The sequence below is a fragment of the Lepisosteus platostomus genome, chromosome 4 (genome assembly GCF_059453375.1).
Source record: "Lepisosteus platostomus isolate fLepPlt1 chromosome 4, fLepPlt1.hap1, whole genome shotgun sequence".
Taxonomy (NCBI): Eukaryota; Metazoa; Chordata; class Actinopteri; order Semionotiformes; family Lepisosteidae; genus Lepisosteus; species Lepisosteus platostomus.
Window position 1 is genome coordinate 44,542,715 of NC_142614.1, and position 22,506 is coordinate 44,565,220.

At 37.0% G+C, this 22,506-nt stretch overlaps 1 long non-coding RNA gene and 1 other non-coding gene across 2 annotated transcripts in view; both read right to left on the bottom strand.

Moving 5' to 3' along the window:
* The window catches only part of LOC148673217 (uncharacterized), a 179,912-nt gene that overhangs the window by 83,333 nt on the left and 74,073 nt on the right, over positions 1-22,506 (bottom strand). The window lies entirely within an intron of this gene.
* Positions 16,622-16,818, bottom strand: LOC148673219 (U2 spliceosomal RNA). Its single transcript, XR_015936231.1, has one exon. It is a non-coding gene; the product is annotated as a U2 spliceosomal RNA (small nuclear RNA).

Genomic DNA, 22,506 nt, shown 5'->3' on the forward strand with positions numbered 1-22,506 from the left:
CAGGCCTTGTGTTTTTAACTGCAGGTAGGTACACAATGACCCACTTGTTGGCCATATCACTTGATCTTCATTACGTACTTCAAGTGTTTATGTTGTAAAAATATCAAGGGGGGAAGAGCCCAATAGTGTCATGGAGCAAAATGCGAATGAAGATCTTTTCTGATCTCAGTTTGGCATTAAACTATATCACCATGAATCTAGAGGCAAAAGAAAATGTCAGCACTAACAAAGACTACAGTAAGCTTTGGGAACTCCTTTGAAATAAAGAGTCCATTATTAAATCATCTATAGCCACATTAGCCAAGAGAGGTTAAAATAATATCTATAAATAAATATAAAGCATTTATATGTAAACACAAAGCCCAATGCATGAATGTTTTGGCTGGATTAAAGGAATATTGTGAAATATGGCTTTGTGACTTAATTATTCATTAATTCATTCTAATTTTGGCAGAAACAGAAGACCTGGTTCCAGGTTAAGAATAAAGTAAGGGGTCACTGAATGGATTGGAAAGTAAAGACATCTGTTCGGACACGAATTTGGACTGTGACTTCAAGTTCACCTGAGTATCACTGTAGACAAAGGACCTGGGGTTCCCAGACAGGAAGAGTGAATGGGGGCTGAGCTTCAATGGGTTGTGGAGTGGGTTGGAAAACACCCGTCACCGGCCAAGCGACTAGATTTGGCTTCATAAGAAAAACACTCCCAAACTGCAGTCTTCAAATGCAAACAAAAATGGATTTATTGCCTTCAAACAGTGATAACCAAATAAAACTCACAGAGGTCCTCACAGCCCACTTTCCGTTCAAGGCACCATGTCTTTACTGAGCTCTCCCACTCCCTTTTACAGCTCCTCCTTTCCCAGGACCCCCCCTTAAAGGGACTTGCTCATATCTTTGATAGACGTGGACAAGTTTTACACAAATAAAGTAACTTAATACAGATTAAGAATACTCTACAAACTTATAAACTTCAACAAAGTCATGTGAGGCTTTTTATACATTTAAACAAAAATAGACATACAGTACTGTACATCAGTTATTTATTGATGGCCTACCAGTAACTTTTCCCTTTAAGATCAGCAGTTTTTTTAGTGCTAATGTGGCAGTGTGGAAAACTACAAACAGAAAGGTGACTGGTGGCCATCTTGTCCAACACAATCCCATACTCCAATGGGGAACACTGCAGTGATTTGGGGGAAACAAAGGGTAAGTATCAGTCACACTTCATATGGTATGTATCACATATGAAACACACTAAGAAACATACTGTACAGGAAGGGTACAGGAAAGGTATTGGAGTATTTAACATTCATTTGGAAAAACAAACAGGCAGCCTGTCACAATACCCCACAAATGATTGTCACAGGTGATTGACTTACAACCACGGCGAGACTGGAACTGGAAACAGCACTCGGTGTTGAACGTTTGGAGAGGTTGCATCTGGCCAGCAGGGAGTGAGGAGAATGTTTGGCTCCTTTGTTGCAGGCGTGATCATCATACATTTTTGGCCACTGGAAGTACCGCTGGAGAGGTGAAGTTGAATGCAGGGTGGTTCCAGTCTGGATTGATGATTCTCTACAACAGCTGCAGAATTGTTATGAGTGCACCTATTAGGACTTTTTAACCACCCAAGTGCTGATTTTAACGAACTGACAGATACAGCTACTGGTTACGTAACCTTTTGTGAAAATATGCTATGGCTCTGCAATCTTACATCGTATTTCCTTATAAGAAGCCTTGGGTGATGAAATCTCTCAAGTCTGTTCTAAACAAGAAAAAAGTTTTTTTTTCACTAAGGGGGTGTTGCTTTGAGTAGAGAGGTTTTAAAGAATGTTAAAAGAGAGACTTAATGGGATTATGTCTAAATTAAGGTACAGTATAAGGATAAAGTGGAGGGTGAAATGAGCTAACCCACTCTCTGCATGTCAGCGTATCAAGTCAATGGTGGAAATGCATTAGAAGAGGACCAAGAGCACTAGCACAGATGGAAAATCAGATCAGATTTATTTGTGATTTGATGTACATGATTTTACTAGTGAAGTCAATTTTTTAAAAGGCATGATCTATGATTGTGATATTTATATTAAGGTGTGTAAATTGTGTGTAAAAGGAATGAAAGAGTCAAGTTCCTGATTCTGTCAGGGGTAGAGTACCGAAAAGGTGTGAAGGACAGCTGTGTGGTGTTTTTCTTCTTTATATTCTAAATGTCAATGAACCAGCAAAATGTTCCTAGGATCTGGAAATAATCAGTTGTGGTTCCAGTGGCAGAAGTCAAATCTCCTAGTTTACTCAATGATTATAGCCCAGTAGCTCTCCCCTCACTGGTTATTAAAACTTTTAAACATACGTGAGATTGTGGCTCGCAGTATAGGATCATTTAGACCCACAGTTTTCTAATAAGGCAGGTAGCGTGTGGAGGATACTACAATACGCCTTCTTAACCTTGTCCTCCAGTATCTTGAGGAACTTATGCTAGGTTGCTATTTGTAGATTTCTCTCCAGTATTTAACTGTATTCAACCACATTTGCTGGCAACCAAACTATTGTCTTAATCTTAATCCTGTCAACCGGGTTGTTTATTTCCTTACAGACAGAATTGAGAGGGTAAGAGTCAACAAAGCCTTGTCCAACAAGTTGGTATTCTTCTACTGCCCTCCACCCCCATTGTATTGTATCCCTTACTCTTTGTCCTGTATACAAATTATTATAAGAGCACCACTCAAGACACATAATTACATTTGCAGACAGCTCTGCTTGTCCTGCGATCAGATGAGGGGGCCATCTCATTTGTTTGTCATGGGCTAGTTGTTAATGAGTTTGCCACTTGGTGTGAGCAAAACTATTTGAAGTTGAACGTCTCTACAAATAAAATCATGTAATTGGAAGAACACTCAGAACCCTATAGTGTACCTGCATCAGGAGACAATCGGTGGAGATGGTTGGTAAATATAAGCATGCAGTCCACTGTTCTGGACTGCAAGTTAAATTTTGAGGCAATCATCAAATCTATTTTCAAAAAAGGACAACAGTGTCTATTCTGCTTGAGAAAGCTCAGGCATTTTAAAGTTGATAATTTGTTGTTAAACATGTTTTATCAGTATTTTATTGAATCTGCTTCAATGTCACCCTTGTCTGCTTTGGGAATCTGAATCTGGAGAGCATTATCGAACTATGTCAAAAAGTCATTGTTGCTAATCTTTCAACCCTCCCCCAAGTCTTGCGTAACGCGTATTTCATTCTAGAGGACACTTCACACCCCTTGTTTAATGAATTCCAACTACTAACCTCGGAGTGCAGATGCAGATTTTTCCTATTTAAAAACATGCCCAGCAATTCTTGCTCATGTTCATGTGTGCTTGTATGTTTAAGTGTTTTCCTTTATACTGTCTGCTGAGGTCAAATAAATTGTCCCATGGGGGTAATAAAGAAACCCAGCTCACAACTGGCAACTCCCTGAAATTCAGCAGGTGTGAGCCTGGTCAGTACCTGGAAGGGAGACCTCTTGGGAAAAACTAAGGTTGCTGCTGGAAGAGGTACTAGAGGTGCCAGTAGGGGGCACTCACCCTGCAGTCTATGTTGGTCCTAATGCCCCAGTATAGTGACGGGGACACTGTACAGTAGAAAGGCACCAGTCCTTTGGATGAGATGGAAAAACCAAGGTCCTGACTCTCTGTGGTCATTAAAAATCCCAGGGTGTTTCTTGAAATGAGTAGGGGTGTTACCCTGGCAACCTGGCCAAATTTCCCCCTGGCCTTTACCAATCATAGCCTCATAATAATTCCAATCTCTGAATTGGCTTTATCACTCTGTTCTCCTCCCTCCTGATAGCTCATGAATGGTGAGTGTACTGGTGCACGATGGCTGTCATCGCATCATTCAGGTGAGTGTTGCACATTTGTGGTGGTGGAGGGAAGTCCACATTACCTGTAAAGCGCTTTGAGTGGAGTGTCCAGAAACGCACTACAGTATATAAGTATAAGGAAATATAATTATTAAATTGGACTGACAAATAGGATTTACTTTACACTTTACATTCTGAAATTGACATAGACTGGATTTTTTTCATGACCTTCTTCTTAATCCATCTTTAGGTACTAGGCCAAGCATAATCCCATATAAAATGTAATGTTTTATCTCCTTCTGTTTTCTTTTTTAAAGTGTGACATTGTATTGAATTGAATCCTATGCTTAAGAGCCAACATTTTTTATTAATACTTTTAAATATAAATGTAAAAATATAAATAAATTTTGTATTTATATTTTAAAAATTTGCCAGCAGCCATGTCACCCTGCAATTTACAATTGGCAACCCACTGAAGCTAAGAAGGTGTGAGCCTGGTCAGTACCTGGATGGGAGACCTCCTGGGAAAAACTAAGGTTGCTGCTGGAAGAGGTGTTAGTGGGGCCAGCAGGGGGCGCTCACCCTGTGGTCCATGTGGGTCCTAATGCCCCAGTATAGTGACGGGGACACTATACTGTAAACAGGCGCCGTCCTTCGGATGAGACATAAAACCGAGGTCCTGACTCTCTGTGGTCATTAAAAATCTTGAAAAGAGTAGGGGTGTAACCCCGGTGTCCTGGCTAAATTTCCCATGCCTCCTAATAACCCCCCTCTATGAATTGGCTATATTACTTCATTCTCAGCCCCCCTCTGATGGCAGGCAGAGCAATGTGCCGGTTGGAGTATTCTCGGTTGCATTAAATGGCAATGTCAGCTCAAAGATTTGGTTCAAACCACCAAATGGAGATGGGCAAGCGGACCCTGCTGATGCGGGATTAAGACTAGGATGAGAGAGAGATTTATATTTTAAAAATTTGATTCTCAGTTATACAGTAATGTTTTATACCACTGGTACACAGCTCTTTGTGCCATTTGATTGAGTTGTGAGACAGTATTTGCCAATAAAGAAATGTTTGTCAGGCTAATCAGCTAATTGGAGCCATGGTAGCTAAGATGGCAAGGACATCTAGCTCCTGACTGGAAAGTTCTGGGGTCAATCCCAGGTAGGGGCAAGTGATGTAGCTTCCTCTAATTCCTTCCAGCCAGCTCCCAGAGCCATTCAGCCTGCTTTCCAAGTGAGTACTGGAGGTTAATCCTTCTGGGGGTAAAAGGCCAGCCGGAGCGTGATGCTGACCACATCACCTCCACCTCCAGTGTTGGATGGTCGAGAAAAATGGTGGCCCTTGCCCCCCATTCCCCCCTTGGGCCCATATGGCCTGAAAAGGAACCTACCTGCCTAATTAGCTAATTATCATTTGTCTGACTATTTCTGCATATATGGGGCTGTGTAGTGGCCTCTTGTGGCAGGTCAGGTACAGCTCTTTCTTTAGCTGCCCAGCCATAGTATTCTTTACCATACAAATTGATTAATTGACAAAACTGATAGAACTATGATATAAAGACACATGTGAAGTCATTTGGAATGTCCTGCAGTTAAATATTCTACACTGAGATCATTTGGGAACCAAATATATTGCTTTAGATGCTGTTCTAAGGTCAGTGATTATTAAATTGTGTGAAAAGACCTAATATAAGTTTGTCAAATGATTAGTTCTAATATTCAAGCAAACATTTCCTCCTTAAACTGAGATGGTCTGCAGGCCTCCACCCACTTGCTTTGCAAAGAACTAATTCCAAAGTGCTTTTCCCATGGCACACTGAATTTAATTAATCCAAGCGGAAAACCACATTAAAGTTTTAATGTCAGTTGAAAAATGTTTTGTCTTAAGAGTTCCTTCACTTCTAGCAGCATATTTTGTAGCTTTTTGAAGAAAGATCAGACACTTACATAACAGTAACATCCTCACCCTCAAGATATTGTGCTTGAGAGGGTGGTAAGACAGAATCAGTCTTGAAATATACTGGATAAAGAACCATATACAGTAGTTAAGTAGTCCATCTAACAGATTAGTCATTGGGGATTGCAGAAATGGTGGTGATATAAAAACACATTTTATTCAGGGCAAGGAAAGGTAACTGACATTGTTCATATGGTTGAATAGGATGGTATTTTAGGTTTTCTCTGCCTATGGGGAAAAAAGGCAGTAAAGCAGCATAAACTGGGATTTAATTTTGGAAGAGAAAATAAATGAGGAGATATTGTTAAAAATCTATCTTTTGGGGTGATGATTTGTAAGGTGTGGTTCATTTGCAACTTTTCTGCACAGTTGGGCTTGTTAATATCACTCCTTCTTCCTCAAAGTTACATGATAGTAAAATGTGTCTTCTGATAAGTTAAAACCTCTGACATAATCCATTACTTTATATAGTAAAGTCCATTGCATGTGTGTTATTCTTTGGAATATATCTGTTTTCAAGACTGGAACTTATCTGGTTAAGAACTACATTATATGGCTAACATCCAGACAGCCAGTTTTGTTTAGATCAGACTTCCATGTCATGCGGTATTTGTTGTGACTAAAATGTTTATGAAAAACATCTGAATAAAAGCCTCAAGTAGAACTGTTTCCATTCAGTTTATTTTCTTTTACAAAAAAAAAACTTTGAAAACAGAGTTACAAACTGAGCTGAGGTAATTTCTTAAAATTTATGGACCAAAATAAAATGTATTTTCAAGGAGCCACAGCACAGAAATACTTTTATTTGAGTCTGTGGTGAAAATATAATGCTTATAGAAGTGTTGTTTATGCAAGTATTTTCTCCTGAGAGGGTGAGTTAAAGGAATCATGGAACTACATGCTGCATTTAAAACAGAATTGGTTGTGAAACCTTTTGAGACTTGCTTGCACATTAGGTTCATGCACATTACCAATATCAGTTATAAAAAAACTGAAAAAGCTGTCTACATCAAACTTTTATTATTTTTCTTATGATTCTTCGGTTTCTCTCTACACTTTTCTTAATGCCACTTGTGATGTCATGTCATGTTGGGATGATTTTATTTGAAGTAATGAATACATTAATATTGGTATCATTTTGTTAGCTATGATATCTGATATAATCTGTGATACAATTTTAAAAATAAGCAGGCTTTAGCAATCATTTTGTAAGGGGATTACAAAAGGGATTCCTTTGTTGCAGGAATCCTTAAGGACACTAACAGATTTTCCATCTGTTTCTTCACTTTCATTTTATATATAAGCAAGATTGAACTGCTTTCTTTAAAATGTTGCAAACATTATAGTGATGTTAACAAGTAAAGTAAGTTTAAAGCACAACAACTCTTTATTAAATTTCTCAGACAACAGTCATCAGCTTGGAGCCCTGTCTGTAAAGTTGCGAATAATGTTAAAATAGAACCCATATAATATAATGTCATTAACTGGAGCTTTGCGTTAACCTTTCATACATATGCAGACATCCAACCTTGAAATGAAGCATTTTACCTTTCATAGGTATGTAAACGCACAAAATGTTATATCTGCTACTGAACACAGTTATCCAGACAATATCAGACATGGCCTCCAAACTCTGCCCTAAAACCTTAACACCCTTAAAGACTTTTGGTTATTTGGACATATAATGGATCAGGGTTATTGGATCTCGATGGCACCACTCCTGATACCCCAAAATGTAAAATGCCATAGCTACCACCTCCAAGGAGTTGTTTTTATGACAACAGTGTGCAATTGTATTGTGACAATCCCACCATTAGATAGGGTGTACACAGAAAACCTGCAATGTGTTTGTCAAAGTACAGGAGGTTTAGTGTGGAGTCTGGGTTATCCAACAAATCAAAAAGACTCTCCACTAGCTGTGCAATCTGCCAGTTCTACAGCCCCAAATATACTATTTACAACCACGTGAGAATATGTATTTTCATACCTGTGTTATATTTCAGCTGATCACCAACAATCACATCTACAAATTGACACCCATTTAACCTATTTATAGTTAATAGAGGCCTTCCTCTAGTGGTAGGTTGCCTGTTACTGCAGTGCCTTCTTATGCTAGCAAATGTTGACGCACTGTACTGTACAGTATGTACCGTTTCACTGAGGAAACAGTATCCCGGCCTCAGCTCATTCTCTAACTGGAGTCTGGATGTTTACAAAATCCAACACATAATAACTTTTATATGCAGCTTCTTTGAAGGAATAATATCATTTTTCATTTATATGATGGTAACATCCGAGTTTATAATAATAATAATTGCTTACACTTATATAACGCTTTTCTGAACACTCCACTCAAAGCACTTTACAGGTAATGGGAACTCCCCTCCACCACCACCAATCTGCAGCATCCACCTGGATGATGTGATGGCAGCCATAGTGTGCCAGAACGCTCACCACGCACCAGCTATCAGTGGGGAGGAGAGCAGAGTAATGAAGCCAATTCATATGGGGATTATTAGGAGGCCATGATTCCCATGCCAATGGGAAATTTGGCCAGGACACCAGTGTTACACGCCCTGGGATTTTTAATGACCACAGAGACTCAGGACCTCAGTTTTACATCTCATCCAAAGGATGGCACCTGTTTACAGTATAGTGTCCCTGTCACTGTACTGGGGCATTAGGACCCACATGGCCCACAGGGTGAGCGCCCCCTGCTGGCCTCAGTAACACCTCTTCCAGCAGCAACCTTAGTTTTTCCCAGGAGGTCTCCCATTCAGGTACTGACCAGGCTCACACCTGCTTAGCTTCAGTGGGTTGCTAGTTGTGAGTTGCAGAGTGATATGGCTGCTGGCTTATGTGTTTTCTCCAGGTGCTCTGGTTTCTCCCCACAATCCAAAGACATACTGGTAGGTTATTTGGCTTCTGGGAAAATTGCCCCTATTGTGAGTGTCTGCATGTCTCTGTCCGTGTGTCCTGTGATGAACTGGTGTCCCATCCAGTCTTCCTGCCTTGCACCAGTTACTTGGTAGGAAAGGTTTCGGTTTTCCCACAACTCCTGAAAGAATTGAAAGATAAAATGCAGGATTGAAATGCGAGTTAAATTGGGTTTGGGATTAACTAGCTAAACCACCTGTAAATTCTGGTTAAGGGATTAATAAAACTAACACTTATTGCCCACAATAATACACACAAAGCAGCTGGCCTTGTTTTGTAATTCACAATGTTTTAGTGTTTTAAACTGAGAAAAAGACTCAACAAAAGATACTGTTAAAGGAATGTTGCATAACAAAACATACGCACTAAAAATGTACATTATTTGCTAGATATGGGGTTGCTGAGTGAATTGATTAAAAATGATATAAAGCACAGTAGTGGCTTAAGACATAATTACATCTTGGATGTACAGTAGCACTGTAGATTTCTAGATAGAAAAGTGGTTGCTCTCTCCGTAACAACCCACACAAAAATAAGTTGTAGCTAGCGAACAGGCTTCTGTTATCTGATTTTATAACTTTACTTGACAATACCTCACAGATTCTTTACTAACGTGTATTGCCATTAGGCTTCAGCATCATTTCTCATGTATGATATGAAGCCCTTCATATTTTGGTATTTTTTTTTAAAAGAAGGTAAAACCTGATAACATATTATGGTGCTAAACTTGTTGACGGCTTTCATACAATGCAACTAAACTTAAATAAAAAATTTAAACAAAAATCATTTAATCATCTTCTGCTGGTGTCTAAAACCAATAAGAACATAACAAATGAAAGAGAGGATTCATTGTACCCATCTAGCCTGTTTCATACTATGTAGCTACAGTAATTGAACCAAGGATCTCATAAAATTTCTTGAAGTAAGCCAGGGTATTGGCTTCAACAACACGACTGTGTACAGTAGCCTGCTCTGCACTCGCACTGCTCTACACACTGTAACCTTTCTCAGTTTTTCTTTTCAGTTTCTTTCTGTTCTTTCTTTTACAAACCTTTTTGTTATTGATAAAATGATTTATATGAATGAGAATGACTAATGATAATAGCAAAGTGCTAATATTTTTTTAAAAAAAGTTTAAACCCAAAACTTGAGTATAATCTACATAGTGCAAAACATAGGCAAGACAACTATAAATACAAATGAACAGGTTAAGGTTTATTTCATGGTCATAAGAAAATAATAAACAGTACTGTAAAAAAGCATTTATACTCATAGTAGGTAGCAGCTACCTACAGGTTATAGAAATATAAATGCTGACAACATTATTAATTTTAGGGTCCAGAAGACAAACTTTAGGTAAGAGCTTTTACTCATCAGATGTACTCCAGTGTGGCAGGCCAGCAGTAGAGAAGCAGAATCAGATGACTTGCCACTAGGTCTTTAAGCTTCTACTGTTTGTGTATACAGTAGGTTTACATGTACTTAATTGGTAAAGGGCTGAGAGCCTCATTCTCACATGAGGTTAATTCATAATTGTTTAATTTGATTTGGAGTAGGTGTTTGTTATGAAGAAGTATGACAAATTCTCCTAGCACATGTATCTTGGCTATACAATGTGATTTCCATGTAATCAGGCTTTTGTGCCACCTGTGGAGAGGTAGGCCTGTCACATCCAAGCATATTAAATAATTTTCAGTAGTTAAATTCTAATTATGCTTTTGAGTGGTACGGGCTGTATTATACACTGCATAATTTTACAAAATTGTGCTTAAATTTAATTTAAAAAATATGGATTTCAGCAATCCCTTCCATCGGTCTTATGCTTTAACAGGTTTTGTTTTCTCTATTAATATCTTCCATCCAACCTTTTTCTAATTGCTTTATCCAATTAATGGTCATGGGGGGAGCTGGTGCCTATCCCAGTAAGCAACATATACAAGGATGCCAGTCCATCCCAGAGCACATACAGACACACACTTGCACACACTCACACCAAGATCAATATTTCCTGAATGGCAAAATTAAATAACCTCCACCTGTCAAAATCTTAAAATTAATGGAAATCCAAATGTAAGAGTTTTATAGTACATTGATAAGCCTGGAATAATCACAATGTTGACCTCTGCCTTTCAGGTGGCAAATTCACATTTGGTATTTTGTAGTGGCTTCCAAACGGGTGAAAGAAACTTCTGCCATGTGTTGGATCTTACAAGTTGGTGGGTGGCTAAATTTTTCTTATTTAGCTGAAGAGTTAGTTCGCTTGTGATTTAATAAGATTATTCAGGGGAATCACAAAATTCTGACTCATAGTGCTTTATACAATATACAGTATGTGTACTGTACTGTATATATATATTTGCATAAATGCTTCTTGAGCATTTGTCAGTCATACTGAGGTTTTATTAGGAAGTCAATGTATCATTCCTGTTTCTGTAGGATGATCCCTTTGAAAAAAATTTAATGAAAAGCTTATATAAGCAGAAGATGCAATTCAAACTGTGGGCCCCAGGATCTGAGCTGATGGAGGCTTCACTTTCAAAAGCTCTTACCGTAATAAAATTCAGATGCTTCTCATTTCTATTTTTATTTAAATACATTGTTCAAGCCATTTGTTAAAGTCAAAAGACTTCTCTCTGCCCTGTGTGCACCACAGTCCCGGCATTCCATGTGCAACATGTTGGCTTTATATGGCCAGGAGCCTTATTCACACTGGGATGCAGACAGCTCAAACAGCAGAAGTGGTTTCCAGATGTTGACACAGACAGACAGTAATTGGACTTCATGATGGCTTCCAGCTGCCATGGATCTCAGCCAGCAAATTCTCAAAGGGAGTAAATATTATGTGCTATAACTCACAAAGAACAGTTTACAATAATAATAACATACTGTACATTGCTGCCCAGAAAGGAAAAATGGACTTTGTGATTGCAATAATTGGGTGCTTTATTATGAAATTTAGGTCTAGAGAGATGATCACTGGACAGTGATTCCTTTCTGGGAGACTGACAACAATAGGGGCAATCGAATATGTTGTCCTGCTGTTTAAAATGTTGTACTGTGTTATACCAGACACAGGAGGTACATACTGTATATGTCTAAGAAATTGCATCAGCTTTTTAAAATAATTTAATTTAATAACTAATTTAAAAAAAAACATCTGGGACTCTAAGGCACTCATGACTGGAGTGCTGTTTGTAAGGTGGTGTTTAAACCTTGTGTATTTGTTTAAAATGCTAGGTTACATTAAGTAGGGTGAAGGTTTAAATCGGTCTACCTTGATGTTTAGAAATTCCTGTTTGGCATGTAAACATTTTGCAGTTTGAAATCCTGAACAAAGCAAAAATGCATAAAGCTAAAACCTTCACACATTGTGTGTGCTACAGAACTTCTACTGCAATTTATCATCCTGTTTATCTACTACAACTCAGCCTTTAATACAATTAAATAAAACTGCAGTTGTTTGATAAACATCAAGGGCAGAGCATTAGCTAGTCCCTGTACCACCGGATGTTAGATTTTCTGTCTGGTAGAAAGCAAGTAATAAAGGTGGATAACATGCTTTTTAAGACTATGACTCTGAATATTGAATACTGTCACCATACCTTTACTCGTTTATGAATATACAGTAATAAGGTTCTCAGATGAAATAACATTAGTAAGTTTTAATCACTAACAATGATGAAACAGCACATACATGTGAGGTTGATGCACTGGCCAGGAGGTGTAATTAGAATAATTTGGAGCTGAACATTGATAAGACTAAAGAGCTGGTGGTGGACTTTGACAGGGACAGAGGTGATCTGCCACTAGTCATCAATGGCCAGGCTGTGGAGAGAGTGGACAACTTTAAGTTTCTTGACATGGCCATCTCCCACCAAAGCTGGAAGTTAATGCCTTTCACATCATGAAGAAAAACCATCAGAGGCTGTACTCCCTATTACAATAGAGGAAGTTTGGATTTAATCAGAAAACTAGAATGACACATTTCTTTAGAACTGTAATTGAGCACATGGTTACCTACTTGATAACAGTGTGGTACAGCAATACAACTGTCTGAGAGAGGAAACAGTTGGAAAGAGTAGTACACACAGCCTCTAAGATCATTGGATGCAATTTTACCTTGGTCACCTCTATTTACAACAGCCACATCTAATTGAAAGCTAAGAAGGCGTCCACAGACTCCTTCCATCCAGCTCATTTTTAAACTTCTCCCTTTGGGTAGGAGGTTTCAAAGCATCAAATGTAGTAGTGCTTGGTTTGGAAATAGCACTATCTAATGGCTATTATGCATCTCAATACTGTATGTTGATATTGGATTTTGCCAGTATTATAAGGGAATGAACATAAATATAAGTGGAATAGACCTTTCATTGATTGAATTATATGTACTGTGTATGTGTACTGTAAGTGTAATATGCATTTTGTTGTTTTATTGTTTTTATAGGGCTGCACTGGGGCACATTCCAATCAAGTTTGTTGATATGGCAATTAAGAATTGAATTGAATTTGACTGAATTAATTTAGTGTTCACATTATACATTTTCAAAAAACTACAGTTGATTTTTAAAGAAATGTTGTAAAGATATAAAAATTTGCTCTCTTCTCTTAAGAAGAGGAGAACACATTTGATGATGCTACCTTTGCAGTTGTAAATTGTAATAATATGCTAAACAGTTACTAGGTGTTGACACTTATACTGTATGGTAATACTGAACATTCATTTTGTTCTTTATTTTTCTCATATGGCCTTTTCCAATAAACAGTAATACAGAGATGAATGTGTGTTCTGTTCCCTTGTGTGTTTTTGTTAATCTTCTATTCAACATTAATGTATTTTTCTTTTTGTAATTTGCAATCACATACAAATTTACAAATTACAAAGCAAACCTTGTTTACTACTCAGATTTAAAAGATGACTTGATTTGTAAATCTTATTTCTCAAATTTTGATTTCACATTTTCACACTATCTTTCACTCTTATACAGTATTTGTGTGTATGTATTGTATTTCTGAACACAAGATTATACCAGTGCTATTAAGGTCCCATACTGTCTGTAACAGAAAAGAAATGAATGATAATTTTTGCTTCAGATTTGGTTTTATTTTCTTTTTTTATTATTTCTTACATGTCTTGGAGACTTACACCATATGGTTAAGAATTTCACTAATTTTCCAGGGAGATTTTTCAAAATCATTAAATAATTATTATATAATGAATGTTTAATATGCCAAACATTTCTCTGGGAAATGCCTTGATTCAATGAGGGCTGGTAACTCTTTTTATTTCTGTAACCCATTTTATCTTAAAGTTTCTGCCAGTACTTCATGATGACCTTCCGTTTGTCAACGGTTACTTGCTTCAATCACTTGAAAATGTTACTTCAAATTTCTTAGTGAGCACCGAGAAGGATTAAAGTTTTGATTTAATCTAGTCTAGTGTGACTTCAAATTTAGAAAAAAAAATATTTACAGTAATTAAGGTATTTGATCAATGACATGTTTTCTTGGAAAATGACTTGTTTTCCAACTACAGTACCTTATATAGTCAAATTGATGTTATTGAGGTAAGGGATGTTGATAAAACCTAGCCTAACCTAACCTATGTTAAAAAGTATTCTTAGTATTTAATGTGAATTTAATATAGGGCATGTGTTTCAAGAACTGACACATAATTAGTATCTTCTATTACTCTGTACAGCTACAAACATCAAGAAGGCAGTTTTCTCTACAAGACAGGTGAAGGTGTTGCAAATATAATTGCAATGTTGGTGATACTTTAAAGCCTTAGGAAAGTTATATCCGGAAGGCACACAATGACAAGGTTACTTTATATGTAGTTGATAGCAAGTACAAATCCAAATATCTCTTGAGTTGCTCTCCAGAATTGATTACAAAACCTCTGTTTCCCTCTAACACTGTTGATAGGAAACTTTTAAATCTTTCATGATTTCAACTCTCGGCACCACACGGAGCACCACAGGGTGCACAATACAAAGACATCATGACACAATGGTCTTCAGTTGTGAATAAGTCGTACCAAGATAAAATATCAGCCTTTCGTTGAAATGTCTTTTGCTGGAAGCCTCAAAGGTCCTTGCAAGCATAATCATATAAGGTGCAAGTATATAAGCAAGTATAATCATATAAGGTGGCTTCATGGCAGAAGTGTCAATTCATGGCTAGTAGAGAAATAAAGTATCTTTCAACTAAAAAGATCAATAAGCTCCTACAGTGGGAGAAAGAATCAATATATACAGTATATTATTAATGTAATATGTCATATATACAATATTTTAAAAAGCACTAGTCTATCTTTCTATGAAAAAAGTTTGCATTAGTCTTTTAAGATTTTCTAAAAACTATGTAATGATGTCACATGGTGACAAAAGTGGGTGAAGGGTAGCAGCTTTTGCTTTATATAATATACAGTATGATGGTTATTGCTTTTGTCAGGTATGTTTTTTTTCCTTACCTTGGGGCCTCTCTTTGAGGTTCTTTAACTCTGTAGCACATACAGTATGTTAGGCAACAATCTTCACAGACTGACACACTGTTTGTCCAAACAACCATCATCCAGGTGACATATTAGATTGTATGGGGCTACTGAGCTGGTTGGAATCAAATGTGGAAAAGAGGGACAGAGAGGAAAGACAAAGTACGCTGCAACACCTGGTCTATTTCATGCGGTGAGTTCCTCAGGTAATCCCCATTTATTTATGTCTACTTGTCCCCTCCTAAGCAGTTAAACATAAAAAGGCCAAAAAGAGCGAGCAAGAAGAGTAATTTTGTCAATACACTATGTTCGCTTGTACGAACAGTGATATTGGATGTTTAACAACCACTAGTTATCAGGAACTTGGTTTAACATCTCATCTGAAGAATGGCATCACCTAGAGCAGTGCTCCCATTTCCCACAATACTGGGACACTGGATTAAAATTCTTATCCAGAGAGATCGAGTTCACAAACATCTCTTACAGTAACTTGATTCTCACTGGGGGTCTCCACAGGCTCAGGCTACAAGGGATAAAGCCTCTGTCTGTCACTGCTTTATTAAAATATGTAGCCATAAGAGAAAATTAATTCTTCAAACTGGGTCTTTTCGAAAGACTAGGAGTGGTAACCCTGATGTCTTGGATAAATTTCAATCTGGGCTTGCACAGTTGGTCTTTTCCTTTTAAATCAACAATTTATTACATCTCTGTGATCTGTTGGCTAGTGGGGATATTAGCATCTGCTGTAAGTCACGCAGGTGGCTGCTTGTCACAAAACAATAGTCCATGTGTTCCCACACATTGGCAACTCTTGGGACAGATTGGGCATCAGCAACAGGTGTGACATTAATGGGGGATGTTTCTTCAACTGGTATTAACGTTCATGGGGGTCACTGTTGAGCTTGCAAGATAGCTGAGATAGTTGCCAGTAGCCATATCACTCTGCAACTCACAACTGTCAACCCACTGAAGCTAAGCAGGTGTTAGCCTGGTCAGTACCTGGATGGGAGTCCTCCTGGGGAAAAAAAACTAATGTTGCTGCTGGAAGAGGTGTTAGTGGGGCCAGCAGGGGGTGCTCACCCTGCAGTCCATGGGTCCTAATGCCCCAGTATAGTGAAAGGGACACTATACAGGACTCCCCTCTACCACCACCAATGTGCAGCATCCATCTGGATGATACAACAGCAGCCATAGTGCGCCAGAACACTCACCACACATCAGCTTGCACAGTGGGGAGGAGTGGGGAGGAGAGCAGAGTAATGAAGCCAATTCATAGATGGGGTTTATGAGGAGGCCATGATTGGTCAGTGCCAATGGGAAATTTGGCCAGGATGCTGGGGTTACACCCCTACTCTTTTTGAGAAACGTCCTGGGATTTTTAATGATCACAGAGGGTCAGGACTTCAGTTTTAAGTCTCATCTGACGGTGCCTGTTTACAGTATAGTGTCCCCCATCCCATCCAGGTACTGACCAGGCTCACACGTGCTTAGCTTCAGTGGGTAGCTAGTTGTGAGTTGCAGGGTGATATGGCTACTGATAAGAACAGATACTACACTTGATCTTAGCCAAAACACCAAGAAGCAATGATAGTAGTGATTTATATCATTTAATGAAACTTGATTAATGGTATTCATAAAGTCAAAGTCCTTGACAGGCTTAGAAATCAGTCTTATAAACACCATAACACAACATACTTAATGTTCCTTGGATTATCTGCAGTAGTATGAAAACGTATGTTAAGGAAGCAGTCTGACTCCTCTCTTCAAACATTGTAGAGATGAACATACTGTATGTTTTGGTTTCCGTTCTCTCATTTCCAGATACAGTAGGAAACTCTGAGTGTACCTAAAGCAAACCTGTCATCTGAAATATTTACTGTTTTGATTTTTTGTAACATAAGATTTTCCAAAACAACTCAGAGAGCTTTACAACAGCTTTATTAAAGAAAGCCACAGGTAATGTTGTAGTATTTATAGTAGTTGTAGAATATTATTGTAGCCATTACATTTACCATCATCTTGGTATTCAAAGTTGTGATTATGGTAAACCTTAAGCAGTTCTTTCATTGTGCCATTCTGTATTTATTGCAAAATGTTCCACTTACTATTTTAAGCAAAATTTAAATTAAATTGACAGATCCTAATCCAATATTTAAACTTTTTTTAAAAAGTTAAACTGTTTTTTTTCCCTCTGAAACAGAAATGTTGTCATAAAAACATTTTGCTTTGGACTTTTTTGGTAATCTTGTAAAAAATGATTATTTTTGTAATGAATGCACAGAAAACCTTCAGCTTGAGAGAAAATAAAAGAACAAACTCTGGTTTGTCTGTAGTGAAACAGTTCAGTTTTAAAAAAGAAAACAAAAGCACATCAATTACTGGCAGGTGTACAGTAGCTGTTTTTTATGCAAAAACTCAGCTTTGCATAAAAAAGTTGTTGTATTGAGCTGATATTTTCCTTTCTTGCCATAATATTACAGACATGCACACACAACAAACAGAATAATTTTCCTTTGCATTCCATAGCCTGGCTGTTAAATGTGACAGAAATGCTACTTGAAAAACATGAAAAACATAAATGCCTTGAGTTTCCCATACCATTAATCCTTTTCTTGCAGAATCTTGTAGGAGCACATCTCTCTTCCACACCACAATAGGCTCTGCCTCAGGCATCTCTTGATCATTGTTGTTCAGCTTTATGACTTCTTGATGCCAGTCTTTACAAAACCATCAACCAGCAGGAATAAACTTCTCACCCAGTATGATTTATATGAAAAACAAATAACTATTTAGATTGTTAGAGTTCTGAAGCAGAATAATATCTACATGATTATGTACAGTACTTCTAACAATGCATAGTATCAATATTAATATTTTAATTATGTTGATCTACCATTTTGCAGCAATTAATTTCATGAGTCTCTTTTTTAAAAAGGAGCAAGCTCTGGAAAGCACAACCTGGTATCCTACCTCAATTCTAAGCTCTGTATGGGAATTCAGAAAAGCCTGATGCCTCAAATCCAAATGTCAGTATTGTTTCCTTGCAACCTTTACTGTGATGTATTAAAAGTGGGACAAATGCTATGGGTTCCAGTACTCACTTGTTGAGTTTTTAATTTATCTTAGTATATCATCAGAAAATGGAGACCTTCACAAGTACTAGCAGTTGAAAATAACAGGCCTGGAGGTTATGTTCCTCCTTAAACCATTTAGGTTATTTTTCTGTTTGTTACACACAATGTAGACTGGAAGAGACTCACAAATAACATAGTGTGCACTAATAAAAAGACTCATACTTTAGATCAAGGTGTATAATGAAGGTGTAATAGATATTCTATTATTCCTCAATTTACTGTCACTCAAGGTTCTAAATAAAGATAATACAGTATTGAAAGATATTCAAACAACATGGAAACATTAGGGCTGGGCCTCACCTTAGTTTAGGTCTCTATTGTAATTGTCTATTAATAATTGATTCATGTGTTTAAAAAAAGTTATAACAGCTTATGATCAGTATTAAGAGTTTTGTTATTATCATCTAATGAATCTACTGGTTATTATTATTCTATGTCCACTATTAATGCATGTGCAATTAATGTTTCTTTATCAATGTCAAGAAAAAGTCTAAAGTGTTACCTTGTTTAGGTACAACACTATTTTGCAGTTACAAATGTTTTATTTAATTGACTTGTCAAACCCAAATTGTGTTAAAAGGGATCATTAATATAATACCTCTTATATAGTTTTTTTTCTTCAGTATAATCTAAAGTGTGAGCCTTTTCACTGGCACTCAGATAAATGATTCGTCAAGAAAAACAAGCATTCCTTATGCAACTAAAGTAAAAAGAGATAAAAATTGAAAATTAGAAAATTGAAAATTGAAATTCTGTTTTCAAACTGGCGTCTGATATAGCTTTACTATTTCATTTTCCAGCAATAAATATTTTGTTTCTAGATAAAATAGATATAAGACACAGATAAAACATTTGCATTTGACAAAAATGAAAAGGTGCTTCAGTTTCTTAATGCCGAGAAATTTGTTTGTTTTTATTAGTAAATTTTAAGTAGCCACATTTGAAATTGTTTAATGTTCATTAACATCTTATGAACGTAAGAATTGATACAAATGAAAGGAGGCTATTTGGTCCATTGAGTCCATTGGGTAGTTAGTAGCTAAAGAACCCAAGGAATATCATTAAGCTACTTCTTGAAAAAAGGCAGGGTATTGGCTTCAATGACATAACCATGTAGCTTGTTCCATACTCTCATAAACGCTTGTGTAAAGGCATGTTTTATGTACACTTCCACATAGTTTCCACTTGTCTCCTGATCATGACTGAAATACCTCCTGTAATGCTTCCAAAAGGAAGTACAGTACATGAAATGTTGATAAATTGTCCCCCAACAGGTCCGTATTATCTGATGTGACAAACCTCAGTTCTAGAAAACACTCAATGGCAGTACTTTTAAAATCACGAATCAGCTGTTTTCATGAAAACACAGACATTATTGCTTCCAGGTTTTGGTTTGCCTTGTGAGAAGACAGAATCAAGGATCAAATTACAGTAAATACAGTACATTCCTGAATCTTATATCTCATTTCATCATTATACAATTGATGTGTGTAAAGAAGTAAGGCATACAATTAATAACAATTATGATATATATTCTCACATAAACATATCCCCATCAAATGTGAAGTTTTGTCTTATTGGTCCTCCAGACATCCTGGTGTTGTCAGTGTCACAGATCGTTTTGCTCAGGTGCAAATAGAAACAACGAAATCTGTAATTGTTTTGGCGTGAACAATTGGGGAGGGAAGTGTTTTATTTAATTTAATTTTAAATACAGAGACACACGTTGTGTTTAAATCTGTGTCTGTCTTGCGATAGCTCTTGATGAAAGTCAGGAGAAATACAGAGAGAAGCTGTTGTGGTACTATACACAGAGAAGGAGTTCCAGAGTAGTACTGCAGAGACGTGTTTTACAGTGTGGAGTGAAAGTGGAGAATTGCTATCATATTACCATGCTACCTACTGTATATGTAAACCACTTAACTTTAAGTCCAGTGGTGGTTACAGAAGTCATAACAAATAGGGAGGATTGAAAAATTAAGTGAAAAAAGAGCCTTTTTACTGAGATGCCCTTGAGCAAGGAAAATATTTACAAAAGAAAACATTCAACAAAGATACAGCAATAAACAGCTGTTTCTCCCCAGACTTTCCTACTAGCATTTTTAAATATGTCAAGAATGTACTGTAATTAACCAGGGTGTGTAACAAAACACAGAGATACACTCACTGCAAAGACAAGACTAGGCCAGGTTAAAAACCTTAAGTTCTACCCCCCCGCTCCTCTTGATCGAAAGGTACAGATCTAATTAAAATCAAAAGTGAGTCAGAGTCTGTAAACCCACGCCAACACAATATCACCATTTCAGGAGTAAAGGCACAAATCTACAAATGCATGCACAGGAATGGTAGTAAAGTGATAGATTTGTATGTGCAGCAGCTTTCATACAGGAGTAAATATATGTGATTTTCATGTTATAATTTTTTTGGTATTACATTGCATAGTACTAATGTCAGCTGGGTATTTGCTTTCCAACCTTAGGTTTGTATGCTATATATGGAGTATTTGGATATTAATCTTGTAATGTAACATATCTTCTTTTGTGTCTTGCCAATAATAAAAGAAGAATATATATATAGAGAAGGCTCTATAATATTTTACTGGATCCAGGATTATCCAGTGTCCTTGTCCCAAATTTATGTTGACTTCATATATTTCATATGTTTGTTATTGGTACTGAAATACAGGATATATTCTTACAGCTGGAAGGGGGAAGGAAGGAGTTCAATAGGTAACATATATACCTATGGGCCAAAATCAATATGTTTTTCTTTCCTGCTGATTAACTTTGACTTCATGCCTGAAGATACTGCAGTCTGACATATGGAGACACTGTCATCCCTACAGACAACACTGTTTCTATGCTCCGTGTTGTTGATAAAGATCGCACATGACAGAAGATGAGCAGCAGAATTGACCTCAGACTCTCACATTCCTGATGAATGCTTCCTGTGTTGTGTTTCATCCCTATGAGTATCCGTAGTCCTAGAGGCTACAGGTTTTTTTTAACAGATGAAAAGGTTGTGTAAAGCATGTGAAAACTGTGTCAGACATTTATAGTAATCTTTTCATGTGTGGTACATTTACGCTGTATATTTTACATTTGTTTTTATTTCTTTCTCTATACCCGGTGATAAACAAGCATATGTTTCCTGCAGTTCCGAACCAGGCAGTGTTAGAATGATGTATCAAACCTCACAACCACAGGTCTATAATAAATGCCCACTCATCCATACTGTACTGTACACACACCCAAACACATACTGTCTCGTTTGAATTTGTATAATCTGTTCACAATGGATATTCCACTGAGATGTTATAAACATTGCTGAAAGGGTTTGTCACACTCTTCGAATGACTAACTTACACCACCTCCTTACTGGTTATCTGAACAGTCGGGATCCTCAGCAGGTTACTATCAGCGGCTGCTACTATCAGCGGCTGCAGTCCCTTGCATATTAGCTACAGCAAAACATAAAATCTGTAGTCTTACTCAGTGTGAAAAGTATATTTACAGAAAACAATGAAGTGTAATAAAAACACAAAATGAAAAAAAATGAAAATCATACAACAGATCTACTCTGTATTTTTTAGCCATGCCTTTTTCTTTGAAAAGTGTACAGTACATTCTCTGGGCAAATTATAGACAATGATCTTGAGTTTTGAGTTGATAGAATGCGTTGTACATTTTAGCTGAAAAAAATGAAATACCTTTTCCAATGAAATACCTGGCAGAACAGTACAGCAGCAGTGCCCTACCTGAGATTACAACCCACAACTTTCCAGTTACTGGGACAGAACTTTAACTACTACTCAAACACAATTCTACTGTATATAAAAAATGTTGCCTTTTCTCTAGCCAATTACCTTACTACCCCATAATCCAAATGTTGGCTAAGCCTTAAGCTCAATCACTGAATTCTTCCACTATCAAAGGCATTTAAATGACAGTATAACACTTACACTACATTAGTGTTCATTTTTAATTGTTAGTCTAAAGCCAATAAAATTATTGTTTCTTTTGTATAATAATTTTTATTGCATAGTTATCTTATTTATTATACACTTTTAATTATTAAACAGGTAAAGGTAGCAGTCTTTTACACTTTTTGTTATTAAACAGGTAAAGGTAGCAGTCTTTT